At 36.6% G+C, this 12,598-nt stretch overlaps 1 long non-coding RNA gene across 1 annotated transcript in view; it reads right to left on the bottom strand.

The window, feature by feature from the left end:
* Window positions 1-12,598, bottom strand: part of LOC110741422 — a 234,251-nt gene that overhangs the window by 159,103 nt on the left and 62,550 nt on the right. The gene's annotated exons all lie outside the window — the stretch shown is intronic.

The raw sequence follows: 12,598 nt of genomic DNA, 5'->3' as shown, positions 1-12,598 counted from the left end.
GCAATATGGTATTATTTAACCATAGTTACTGTGTTGTGCATTGGATCTCCAGATCTTATTTGTCTTATAAGTGAAAGTAAATGTATCCTTTGAACGAAATTTCCCCATTTCCTCATCCCCTCAGCCCCAGGCAGCTACCTTGCTACTCTCTGTTTCTATCAGTCTGACCCTTTTAGATTCCACATAAAAGTGAGACGACGCAGTATTTCTCTCTCTGTGCCTGGCTTATTTCACTTAACATAGTGTCCTCTAGGTTAATCCATGTTATTGCAAATGGCAGGATTTCCTTCCTTCTAAGGGTGAATAAAATTCGTTATACATAGTATACATTATATACAAATATATAATGGAATGATATTCATCCTTATATATAGTAGTATATATACACACATTTTTCATCTATATTCATCTATGAACATTTCAGTTGTTTCCATATCTTGGTTATTTTGATGTCAACCTGACATAATCAAAAGAATCAGGATCCAGTTTAAAGAGTTTATCAAGTGAAAAGCTAGGAATAGCCTTCCAAGATATACAGACTCAAGAGAAATGAGCTCAGTGTGTTGAAGTTAAAAGTTAAGGTTTGCTTATATAGGGGAAAAAAAAAAAGAAACTTAACAGGGTTACAAGATTTTCCTTTTCCTTTTTTTTTTTTTTTTTTCCGAGGTAGAGTTTCACTCTTGTCACCCAGGCTGGAGTGCAATGGCACGATCTCAGCTCACTGCAACCTCTGCCTCCTGGGTTCAAGCAATTCTCCTGCCTCAGTCTCCCGAGTAGCTGAAATTACAGACACCTGTCACCAGGCCCAGCTAATTTATTTGTATTTTTAGTAGAGACAGGGTTTCACCATGTTGGGCAGGCTTGTCTCAAACCCCTGACCTCAGGTGATCTGCCCGCCTCAGCCTCCCAAAGTGCTGGAATTACAGGTGTGAGCCACCACGCCCTGACAGTTACAACATTTTCTATACAAGGCTGACCTGAATGGACTATATCATCAGGAACCTGAACCCTGTGGCTTCTGGTTGAGTTTAGCCAATCAGGAGCCCTGGCAGATCAGAGTGCGGGAGCTAAGAAAGATCACCTGTACTTTTTCCCATTGCTGTCTTTCTAAGACTCACCTGGGATTACCTATATTCTTCAATATATGGTCACTGCTAGACTCAAGGAGAGAAAGATACAATTCCTTTAATTTCCTATAACTTTTCCCTTTTTCTTTGCTTTAGGGTTAGAAATGGTGACATTCCCACTGCAGCTGGACCCAGGTTCCTGTACTCTTACATGCAATTCCCTTAATCCTCTTTCTAAATCACCTCTGGATGAAAAAACTCTTTGCATTATCTTGATTTGAGACTGCTCTTCCTTCCATCTTGCCACTTAACTGATACAGAAGGTAAATGCATTGATGACACATTCTTTAAAGTTCAAAATAAAAATTTAAGTACTCTTAAAGAAACGGGGTAGTAATTGAGAGATGACTGTGTTTTACATGCCAGGTGATGTACTGTCAGCAAGATATGTTATTTAGAAGTATTAATATTTTGCTACCATTGCTAAATGAACTCCAATCAATGAAGTAGAATAATTCAGCCAGTTTTAATGAAGAGAAAACATCTGTATTGGTGTCATTCTTGATTTTCCAGCCTATAGTATGCAAACTGTTCGGTATTCTCCATCACCACATCTAGCCCTCACAAGACACTGCAAAGAAGGTGTTTTTAAAATGAGAAAACCGTAACTGAGAGAAAGTAACATGCCTAAGTTTATGGAGCTATTAAGCATATGAGCTAGGATGTGAATCCAGGTCTATGAGTCTCTAAGTCATGTTCTTTCCACTACATCATGCTGCCTCCCAAGTAGGCGAGTGCCTTCTCCATGGAAATGTGGGATCCTGAACTGCCCAGATATTTTGATATTGTGAATTAAAAGCTGACTTGATGTAGGTATTAGGAAGTATTTAATTCATTATAATCATGTCTTTTTTTCTTCAAATATTTTCCTATTTTTTGATTACTTGCCTTGATCCAATGTGAGGGAACATTTGGACGTGTCGCACTGGAGTGTCAACATCATAGCTAAATGTTAGGCTCTAAATTTTATGATGTAAATATTTACAAAGTATGTGCCAGATCACCAGAGTAACCATCCAGTTCACGTCCTGGTTTTGGAATCGTACACTGCACTAACAACAGAGGAAGAAAGTTGAACAAAATTTCAATGTCTGATGGCAGCATAATATGGCCCAGAAGTTTTTGCTCCCTTTCACTTTCCATGCACTTACCTTCTTGACCAGAATATAACTGGTAATAACACTGTGATGCCCAATGCCAGCGCCTCAGAATTTGCATCTGTAAATCTCTTCTTGTAATCTACAAGGACTGGCTTTAATCTTGTCATGCTTTAATTCCATAGTGACCACCTTTGGAGACTAAGAAATAGCCCACCATTTTTTCCCAGCAGAAAATAAGAAAAATAGTCACATACTTGATTGAAAAATTAAAACCTCTAACAGTTTAGATCTTTCTCCAAGTAAAAGGAGATTGCTGGCAAAGAACTAATCCACAAGATATTTTTTCCAGAAACTCTCACTTTATTATCCCTGTTAAAGAGTTTAAATTGCTGAATTACTTCTTCTGTGGTATGTCATTTTAATTATGTCAGTAATGTTATATAGAAAAGCTCAGTGTCCAAACCTTGGAATTTATTAAAAAGTAGTTGAAAACAATGCAAACTCTAGCCACTTACTAAAATTAGAGATTATTTTTTAATTCCTTTTCTGACATGTCTCAACCCTATAAAGCATTTCTGAACATCTTAAAGAGACATAATTTCAATAAAAGCATATTCTGGGGCAGTTTCAATTTATGTTATCTGACACATAAAATTTTGCAGAATAATAAATTTTCTTAGACTTTCAAACACATAAAGAGAACATTGCTCCTCTTGTAGAATTTTTAATTTTTTCTAGTTTTGATGGATATTATTTCTATTTGTTATACCCTTCTTTCTAAATTAGTCTTGGTTTTTCTTTTTGAGAGTGGCCATAAGCTCTAGACCCTGCCCTGACTAGAAATTCAAGGGATTTGGTTGCAGATGTTTACAGTGTGTCTTAAATGGGATACTTCTTTATCCTAGCAGAAGGCCTAATACCCAAGTGACCTGAGGCCAGGTGTCCCTTCCACAGGAATCTTATTTACACTGGCAGATGCCCTTGTGACACTCGTCTGACCTGTGTCCAGTTTGTTCCTACCAAGATAGCCACTCTCTAAAAAAGAACCCAGACTGGAAAGAAGGTTAGGTTCAGGAATGCATGTTTCAAGTGAGACCCAATGAGGAAATGAAACTAAAATGTATGTAACAGAAGACCATTGTCACTTACAGGTCCTAGAACAGCTTAGGGAAACTGATGGGGAAATCCTGAGGCAGCAGGGAGTTCAGCCAGAGGGTGATGGTGGGTAGAAGGAAAAAGGAGAAATGAGGGAGAGGAGAAGGAAAAACAAGAGGGAGATAGCAGAGGGAGAGGGACAGAGAGAACTTATGGGACTATGTGTTTATTAAGGTCCATGGGCATGATCCCGTAGGCTTTCTCTTAGAAGTTGTAGATTGGCTAGTTTAATGAAAGAAAACACATACAAAGGGAGGACCTTATTTGCGTGACCCTGGTGTTGACCATTAAGATTTTATGTGGTCAGCATGTATGATGTGTTTGGGGTTTGGGGTCACTGATATGAGGAACAAGGAAGCTACATCATAAGCAACCACACAGGAAGAAAAAGGTTTAACTAGGTCATAGGTGATAGAGCACAACAGGGTTTTGAACAACTTACAGCAGCCTAAAATGGATGAAAAGGCAGCAAGTATATTAGACAAATTTATGACATACACATATTAATACGTAAACCCTGTTAGGGCTGCCTTAAGGTCATCACCTTTCATATACACTTATATGCATATATTTCATATTTTAGATAATGATTTTAAAGCAGCCACAACAGAGGAATTACATACTTTTTATGCATTTCCAGAAAATTTTTATATAAACTTCCAAGATGATATAGCCTATATCTGAACAGCTCATGAAAAAAACTGCAGGAAAATTATTATAAATTTGCAAACATGCATATTTCATGATTTTAATCTACTTTGTTTCAAGGGAAATTCTCTCTTGGTTTTGGTGCTTCATTGACATGATTTTTAAAATATTTTATAAAACTGATTAAGATAATTCACTGCTGCAGGTGTTACCCTTACACAGTGAACTGTTAATAACATCATTCACACTTGTAAAATGATTCAGCATCTGGTTCAAAGCTCCCTCTTCTAGAGGACCTAATAGCTGCTAGAGAAGTATTCATGGGAAAAACAAGCAATATTACTGGTGGTATAGTTGTCATGGAATGTTGATTCTTTCCTTCTCAACTTCCCTTTGCTTAACTGCAGAAGTCTTGTTAAAGTGTCAGTGGTAGAGATAATAAGACATTGCACTTCCATAGCCCCTTTCAGATCACACAGTGTTATTTTGAGCATTAATTAGCAAAGTCACAAGAATAGTCAGGAAGAAGGGGAAGGGGCATGGATATGAAACCCACCCCAGAGCAAAACTCAAAGCAGCAGTTTACAACAGGAGGCAAAGAAGATTGCGTCTAATTAGAACTTCAGGGATAATTTCAAAAGGCCTGGTGTAATTACCTGAGTGGGAAGTGAGCCAGGTGGAGGGTAACACCTCTACTCAGGAGAAAAAGTTCTATTTATATTCCTGGGCTCCTTCAACTATAATTCTAAGTGCCCATGAAGGAAAATAAGATTTCTACCTTTCAAAATGTTGTATTAAGTATATTTTAAGGTTTCATGAGCCATTATTTTTACTGGAACTTTTACATCGTTAAACAACAAATGACCTGTTAATCCAATATTAAATTTAGTCCCATTTTGAGTTAAAGGTACACACTCTGAAATCTCCATTCCAGGGTTCTTGCCTTAAAGTTTAATGAAAACTATCTGACTAAGAAGTGATCACATTAATCATGTTTTAACCAGCACATATATTCAAAATGGTTTTCAAATACAATTTTTTAAACAAACTTTTAAGAACTCAGATTGTAGAAAACTATAGTATAAAATAATGGCAAATGTAATTTAAAACGTAGAAATATCCCAATTTCCACTGGTTTATTACAAAAAGTATTCCTGAAGAGAATGAAAAAAAAAAAATGAATGTGGGATAAGTGATTAGTTTCAACCTTGAGTAACAATGCAGTAGGAGTAACATGGATACAGTTAACTAGTAGACACACATGTAGTATCTCACATACATTTGTTTAAAAAAGAGAAAGCTGGCTTTGAAATGTAATGAAACCATGCTGAGAAGCACTAAAATGTTAGGTTTCTTTATATTCAGCACGTAAGCTGTTTTTAAATTCTTCTAGGCAATTTTTTCACATGGTAGGACTAAGAACAACAAACAATTAGGCCATTACTACGCTTTTCAATGTAGCTGCTTATTGCTTTTATATTGAAGGTGAGACTTATAGAGCTCTCTCCTTTAATTTTTCAGATCCCTAATAGGATGTGGCCAGTCGTGATGGGAGTTTTACTATATTGCCTTGCCAGTGATTTTTACTTGATACTAGGTCAAGGCCATGGGGGCATGCCCTTCTCTTGGGAGTAGAGAGACATACTTTATCTACTAGGTTGTGCTTATCACGTGAGGCAGCTTTACACATGAATTACTATTGTCTACTAGTCAAAACTGCAGATTAGTCCTAGAGAATGAACAACGAAAACGAGGAGATCTGTCGTCAAATGTGTATCCCACTAACCAGCAGCAGGTATTTAGGCCCTGCAATAAGCACCAGTATCATGACTGTAAACGTAGTGAAGAATCTGAAGGGAATCTGGGTTATGGTAACGAAATGTCATGACACAATGACAAGGTAAGAAATCAAAGTCAGACGTATGTTTTATAGTTATTCTGCTTTCTCTTAGCACGTCTTTGATTTCAAAATTCATACAAGTGACATTTCCAGGATTGACCTTTGTTTTCAGGACTCTCTCAGCTGCAGACTCTTTCTGTGCCTTGGACAAACATCACTGCATGCAGAGAGATGGGCAGGAGCAAAGTCTGCAGGGTTCACTTCCAAGCACCACCCAATTTCCCAAGTCTGTCATTTGAGTCTGCAAAATACGTAGATCTGATTCTGTGAGTTTCTGTGTGATGCCCGGTTCCTTTTGCTGCTGCTCATGTGCAGGCTTGACTGTAAATTGCCTCCCAGAAAAGTCCCACCCTTGCCTTGGCTTCTCAGTTGTCAAAGAAAAGAGAATATGGGAGGCAGGGATAGGAAGAAACTCAAGAAGTGGTCAAAACATTGGGTCAATGGTCATCTCAGGTTTTCATGAGACCAACTCTTGCATCCTTAGGCAAAATGTAAACAGCTATTACTCTGGCCAGGGCTTAGGATGAATTAGAATATAGAAAGTGGACACTCTATTTTCCTGTATGCTGAGTCTTTTCCTTAAACTGAGACCTTTGGCTTACAATTTCAGACTGTAATTACCCTTTCTCTTAACTATTATTAAAGCTTCTATTGATCGGCCATTGAGTATGTAATAGCATTTCACTAAAATCGGAGTATCTGGGAATGATTAGAAGTATTTACTGGAAATCTAATTTGGCTAAAAGCAAAGCATCTGGCCAGTTCCTGACTTCCTTCACTTAAGATTTCTAGTCCCCAAAGGTAGAGAAAGTACAATGGTCTTAAGTTAATGTTTAGATTCTCTTTTTGGTAGATTGGGATAATATGACCTTGTAATCTTTAGTAACTTGATAATGAGGGGACAGAAAGGCTAAGCATAATTAAATGGAGTATGCTAGATATCAGGAGGGTAAGAGAAGGTCAAAACAAATACACAAGTAAACACGCAAAGGGGGATAATTCTAGACCAGGTGCAGTGGCTCACGCCTGTAATCCCAATGCTTTGGGAGGCCAAGGCAGGAGGATTGCTGGAGGCCAGGAGAGTGAGACCAACTTGGGCAACATAGTGAGACCCCATCTCTACAAAAAAGGCAGGGGGTGGGACTAATTCTATGACCTAAAAAAATCTCAAAAAGAAAACTGGCAGACAATAGTGGAAAGATATCAAAAATTAAATATTTTTTCATACCTGATCTCAATGAAAAAAGTAGAGTTATATAAAGCAGAAGAATTTGTCTGGTAAGTTCAGGCTAGAAGAAGAGTGTGTACAAAAAGTGACCAGGAAGGCCTCCAACCAGGAAGACTTTAGAAGCAGCATAAACTTTTGAGAGAGTGTCAGGCTAAATTCAGGAATGTGCTGAAGCATTGGAAAGTTAAAGAAACATACCATAGGAGAATTCTTTTAAACCAATACATTATTTTCAGAGCTGGAACAAGGTCTATAAGACAAAGCTGTTTTATTTTGGGTTATAGTAATATAATGCCATCAATTTTGCTACAGATATGGAAATTATGACCCAGAGTACAAAGATATAACCAACAGTACATAGCTAATAAAGGCAAAAGCCTAGATCGTATCCCAGTTCTTCTGAATGCATATCCTGTACTCTCCTCAACACTGAAGCACATCTTAACAGGTGACTTAAGATCTGTTTAAGGTGCTCTCCTTTGGGATGAAAAGCCACTAAATAAGGGCTTAATAGGGGAGCCCTGGCTTAAGAGCAGCATGCTTAAAAATAGCTTAGCATTTTTGGCAGACTTATTATTCTCTCATTTCATCATCTGCTTAATATCATGTAAATAATCTTTGGCTATATTTGTATATTAGTCAGTATGGGCTTCCATAATAAAATACCATAGCCCTGCATGGTTTTTAAACAATGGATATTTGTTTTTTCACAGGTCTGGAGCTCAAGGTGCAAGCCACTTCTGTTCCTGGTGAAGGCCTCTTCCTTACCTCCTCCTTGCTGTCTCCTCATATGGTGGACATAGAGGGAAGCAAACCCTCTGGTATCTCTTCTTAAAAGGGAACTAATGCCATCATGGGGTCCTCACCCTCATTACTTCATCTAAACCTAATTACCTCCCAAAGGCCCATCTCTAAAAACAGTCACATTTGGGGTTAGGGTTTCAACATATGAATCTGTTGAATTCATATGTCGGGGGACACAACCTAGTCCATAACAACATGTTGTAATATATTTTGGCTGGACAACGTCAGGAAAACTGTGTTCATTTATGAGTATATTTAAGGCAAACAAAGGCTATAAACCTCACTCAGAAGAGAGAAATCAGAATGGAAAAAAAAATTGACACCATGTCATTTGTGTAAGATTTAAAGCAGGAGTTGTCCACTCAAGTATTTATAGTACCCAGTGTAAATACCTGAAATAGAATAGAAGCAGAAAAATATTTCTCTTACTATTAGGGAGAAAATCAGTGTCAGCTTGAGCGTAAAGAAAAACTGATAGTCTATCTCAGAAAATGCAGCACAATAGGAGTGATGGGGACTATGGCACACTGGAAAACCTATGCTATTTTAAAGAAGGCAGCACCACCCTCCACTAGCCAATTACTGTCTGTAGAAATGTTTGCCTGGTGTTACTACTACTCCTTATTTTTTCAAGTGAAAATTGAAATTTGGGTATTTATATAAAACTTCCCAATTTTTATGTCTTGGCTCAATTAATAAAACAAATAACAACAACAAAATCACTGTATGAAATAAACTGTCTCCAAACTTGAGCAGGAGGTTCATAGGCCAATACTTTGCTACCTCTGAGGTAAAGGACCTAGGGATGTTTATTCTGAACAAGCAAAAATCTAAGTGGTAACTTCCATTTCCTTTTTTTTTTTTTTTTAAAGATCTATAGTATTAACAAATTTTTACATAAAAAGGATATTAGGTGGGAGAAGAAATGATTTCTACTTTCTGGTCCTGGCTACAGAGTGAAAACATTTTGGGGAGGTAGATTCTAAGGAAGAAGTTTCTAAGAGAGATGTCTGAAGATGTTCCCCAAAGGGATTGCTTGAGTGAAGCTGCTGCTACTGCAAGAGATAATAAAATTTTAGCTATAATCAGGAAGGATACATAAAACTAACAGAACATTGCCTTATATGTTTCCAAACCGTATCTTCTACCCAAATAAGTATATAGTTTCAACCATTAAATTTTAAGAAATTTGTAATTTATCTGAAGATGCTAAGGAGAAGAAACATAGAATAATCAAAATGGTGCTACTCCTTTATAAGAACAAATATACAAGATTGAAAATCTTTAGTCTATAAATAAGATGGAATGGGGATCTATAATTATTATAGATAAATAGTTAACATGCTAATGCAAGATCTGCATTTCTTAAGGGGCTGTGACACGCCGACTCGCTCTGACTTACTTGTCCTTATCCAATGGAATCTGTCGACCCTTCTGTCCTGTAGGGACATCTTGTGCAATTCATAATTCCATAGAAAACACTTGGGAAGCTCTGCCATCGATCATAATCTTAGAATATTTGAATTACAGGTACTCAGAGGTCAATAGAATTTTTCATTTTTCTGAGGAAGTAACTAAGACTGAAGAATTAAGTCATTTTTACTAGTTTCCTGGGTAGAGACAATGAAACTAATAGAACTCATAACTTCAACCCCAAACCATATTTCGTGTCATATTTTCTCAGCCTTTAATCATAAATGATGGGGTCAATTGAACGTCAACTTCCTATCTACATAGAAGTAGGAGGTTGCTCCTTGAGGTTGAGAGAAAGAGAGAGAGAGAGAAATATAAGATATTCAAAGCACCACAAACATAGAGAACATTACTCATACTGACCAGATTCCCATGTCTCCCACCCAGCATCCCTGTCACCACAGATCTATTCTAGATCTGGCTTCTTGTCCAGCCAGCCTCATGATATCAGATATAACATAAGTAAATAATAGGACCCGAGTCCAGGCAGATGTAAAAAGTGTTGAACATAAAGCATTGCGGTATCCATACTTCTGGTTCAGTTGGAGATCAATTTACAGATTAAATGTTAAGCAGGAAATGACTCTTCTCATTAAATGGTGTTTAAGTGTTCTTCCTTTCAGCATTGCCTTGACTAAAACCTCTGGTCTTACAGGAAAAAAGACACAGTCCAGGAACAAGGCAAATATAGACTGTTGTACTTAGAAAAAGCTACAGCTACACAAAGGTTTTCCTTAGCAAATTCAACAGGTAAACAGCTTTGGTCAGGTAGGGAAAAGTTATTTTATTCTTTCATTCATCAAATATTTCTGAGCCACTACCAAGTGCCAGACACTATGGATATGTTAGGGATACAGTAGCAGATAATGCACTCATAGTTTCTGACTTCATGGAGTTTTAATTCTTGTTAGGAGAGGGAGAAGAATAACACACAAACAAAAAAATAAATGTATAACATAAATTCAAATCATAATTACTAGGAAAAAAAAAAGCAGTGTAAAGAGTGAGGCAGGAATTATGCTCTTTTAGAGGTGATATTTGAACAGAGATCTAAATGAAATGAGAAAATATATGGAGAAAGAATTTCTGGACGAGAAAATAAGTGTTTTCTGGAAGAGGAAACAAGTGGAAAGGTGAGGTCTAAGAACAGAGAAGTAAGCAAATGAGAGGGTACTAGGCATCCAAAATTGATAGATACTAATAACAAAAACTTCATTTTAAGCAAATCTATGACTAGAATCCCAAAATTCTCAAAGCAGAAACCCCAGGTTAGAGCACATCATGGGGTAATAAGTTTCATAGAGCAAAGATAAAAAATGTTAGAACTAAATACAGTAATTCATTGTTACTACTTACAGACTCTCAACTGTTTAGGTGACAAAACTGTAAATTGATATATACATATTTATATAAAATGTACAGAATTTTAAATAAAGAGTGAGTATAATAATTTCCTGACTAATTCTTTATCTTCTCACAATTTGGGGGGGGGGGGAAGAATTCCTTTGGATGCTTTTATCTAGAGATACCTAAACTACTATAGTCATTATTTCTTTGTCCATTTACATATGCCATAAGAGTATAGATTGATATGAATATTCTGGCAAGCTATTAGGTTTTAGTGTATAAAGAGCTTTGAAAAAATCCAAGCCATTAGATACAATAATTCCACTTCTAGGAATCCATCCTAAGGAAATAAACAAATGCAGACAAAGATTTATGTGCAGGGATATTCACAATAGCTCTATTTATAATAGTGAAAAATTAGAAAACAACTTAAAAGTTCAAAAACAGAAATTACCAGAAATCCATGTGATGAAATATTTTGTAAACCACTGTAAAGTGTGATTTCAAAGATTTTTAATGAGACATTCTAATGAGCTAAAATGGGAAAGTCATTACAATTTATAAATATATATAAAATATACAAAAGATATATATGTTTATACATATAGAGAAAAGACTGAAAGAATATACAGCAAATAGCTGAATAGTAGAGGACAAATAATTTCTATTTTCTTTAATCTACTCTCCTTCCCCAAATCTTCTCCAGTGACAACACATTATTTCTACATATAAAAAATTTTTTTTCAAAGCCTCAACACTTGGCTGTCCTTGGGCAGCTTCCCTTTGATAGTGGGAAATTGGCTATTTCTTTTAAGTCTTCCAGTGCTCTCCAAAAGATATTATCCTGTGTACATTTGTCTAGCTGATGTCTGGGACCAGGGATTGTGCTTGGCTTTATCTGTCAGATATGATTGCAGTTTCCCATGTGTGTTTCTAGCTCTGGCTTCCAAAATATCTATGACTTCCTGCATAAAGACCTAACTTCCCCATCTTAGTCATCTAAAAATATTTCCTCTGCTCACCCCTTTCTTAGCTCTACCTTTCTATCGCTGACACTATTTGTGCCCAAGCATTACAGAGATTAACAAAGGATCAATGACTGTACACTGTGGAAGCACAAGCCATCCAGGCTAAGAATTTAGATTTTAAAACTCTTATGTCCTAACCAGAGTTCCACAGAGTATGTTCCACTGTTTATAGGAGAAGCTCTTTGAAACAAATATTTCTTTGGTAAAATACATTTTAGTAATGCTTAAATAGTATATCCCCCCTTCTTAAAGATCCATAATGAATATTAAAATGTTAAAGTTTCTAAGATGTATTGTACTATAGAAAAGTGACTTTGTTTACCCAATATGCTATGGTCTGAATGTATGTGCCCCCTCCCCCACAAATTCATGTGTTTAAACCCTTGTAAAAGACACTTGAGAGAATCTTTTTGTCCTTCCACCATGTGAGGACACAAAGCATCATCTGTGAGGAATAGGTCCTTACCAGACACTAAATGTGTTGGCACATCTTGGACTTCCCAGTCTCCAGAACCATGAACAATAAATTTCTATTGTTTATAAATTACCTGGTATAAGGTACTTCAGTATAGCAGTCCAAATAGACTAAGACACCCAATATATACCAAGCTTGATGAGAGAAAACTTTTTTCCTTTTCCTGCATGTATTTTCTTTTAACATTCCTCACAACTGGAATTCCATGGAACTCTCATTAGGAAGCACAGGATTAGGTGAACTTGAGAATGACAAATGCATAAAGGACGGTTTTGGAAAATAGAACCCTTAGGGAAATATTTTCAAAATTATT

This window comes from Papio anubis, chromosome 13 (genome assembly GCF_008728515.1).
Source record: "Papio anubis isolate 15944 chromosome 13, Panubis1.0, whole genome shotgun sequence".
In the NCBI taxonomy this organism is placed as follows: Eukaryota; Metazoa; Chordata; class Mammalia; order Primates; family Cercopithecidae; genus Papio; species Papio anubis.
This window is presented reverse-complemented; position numbering and strand designations above follow the sequence as displayed.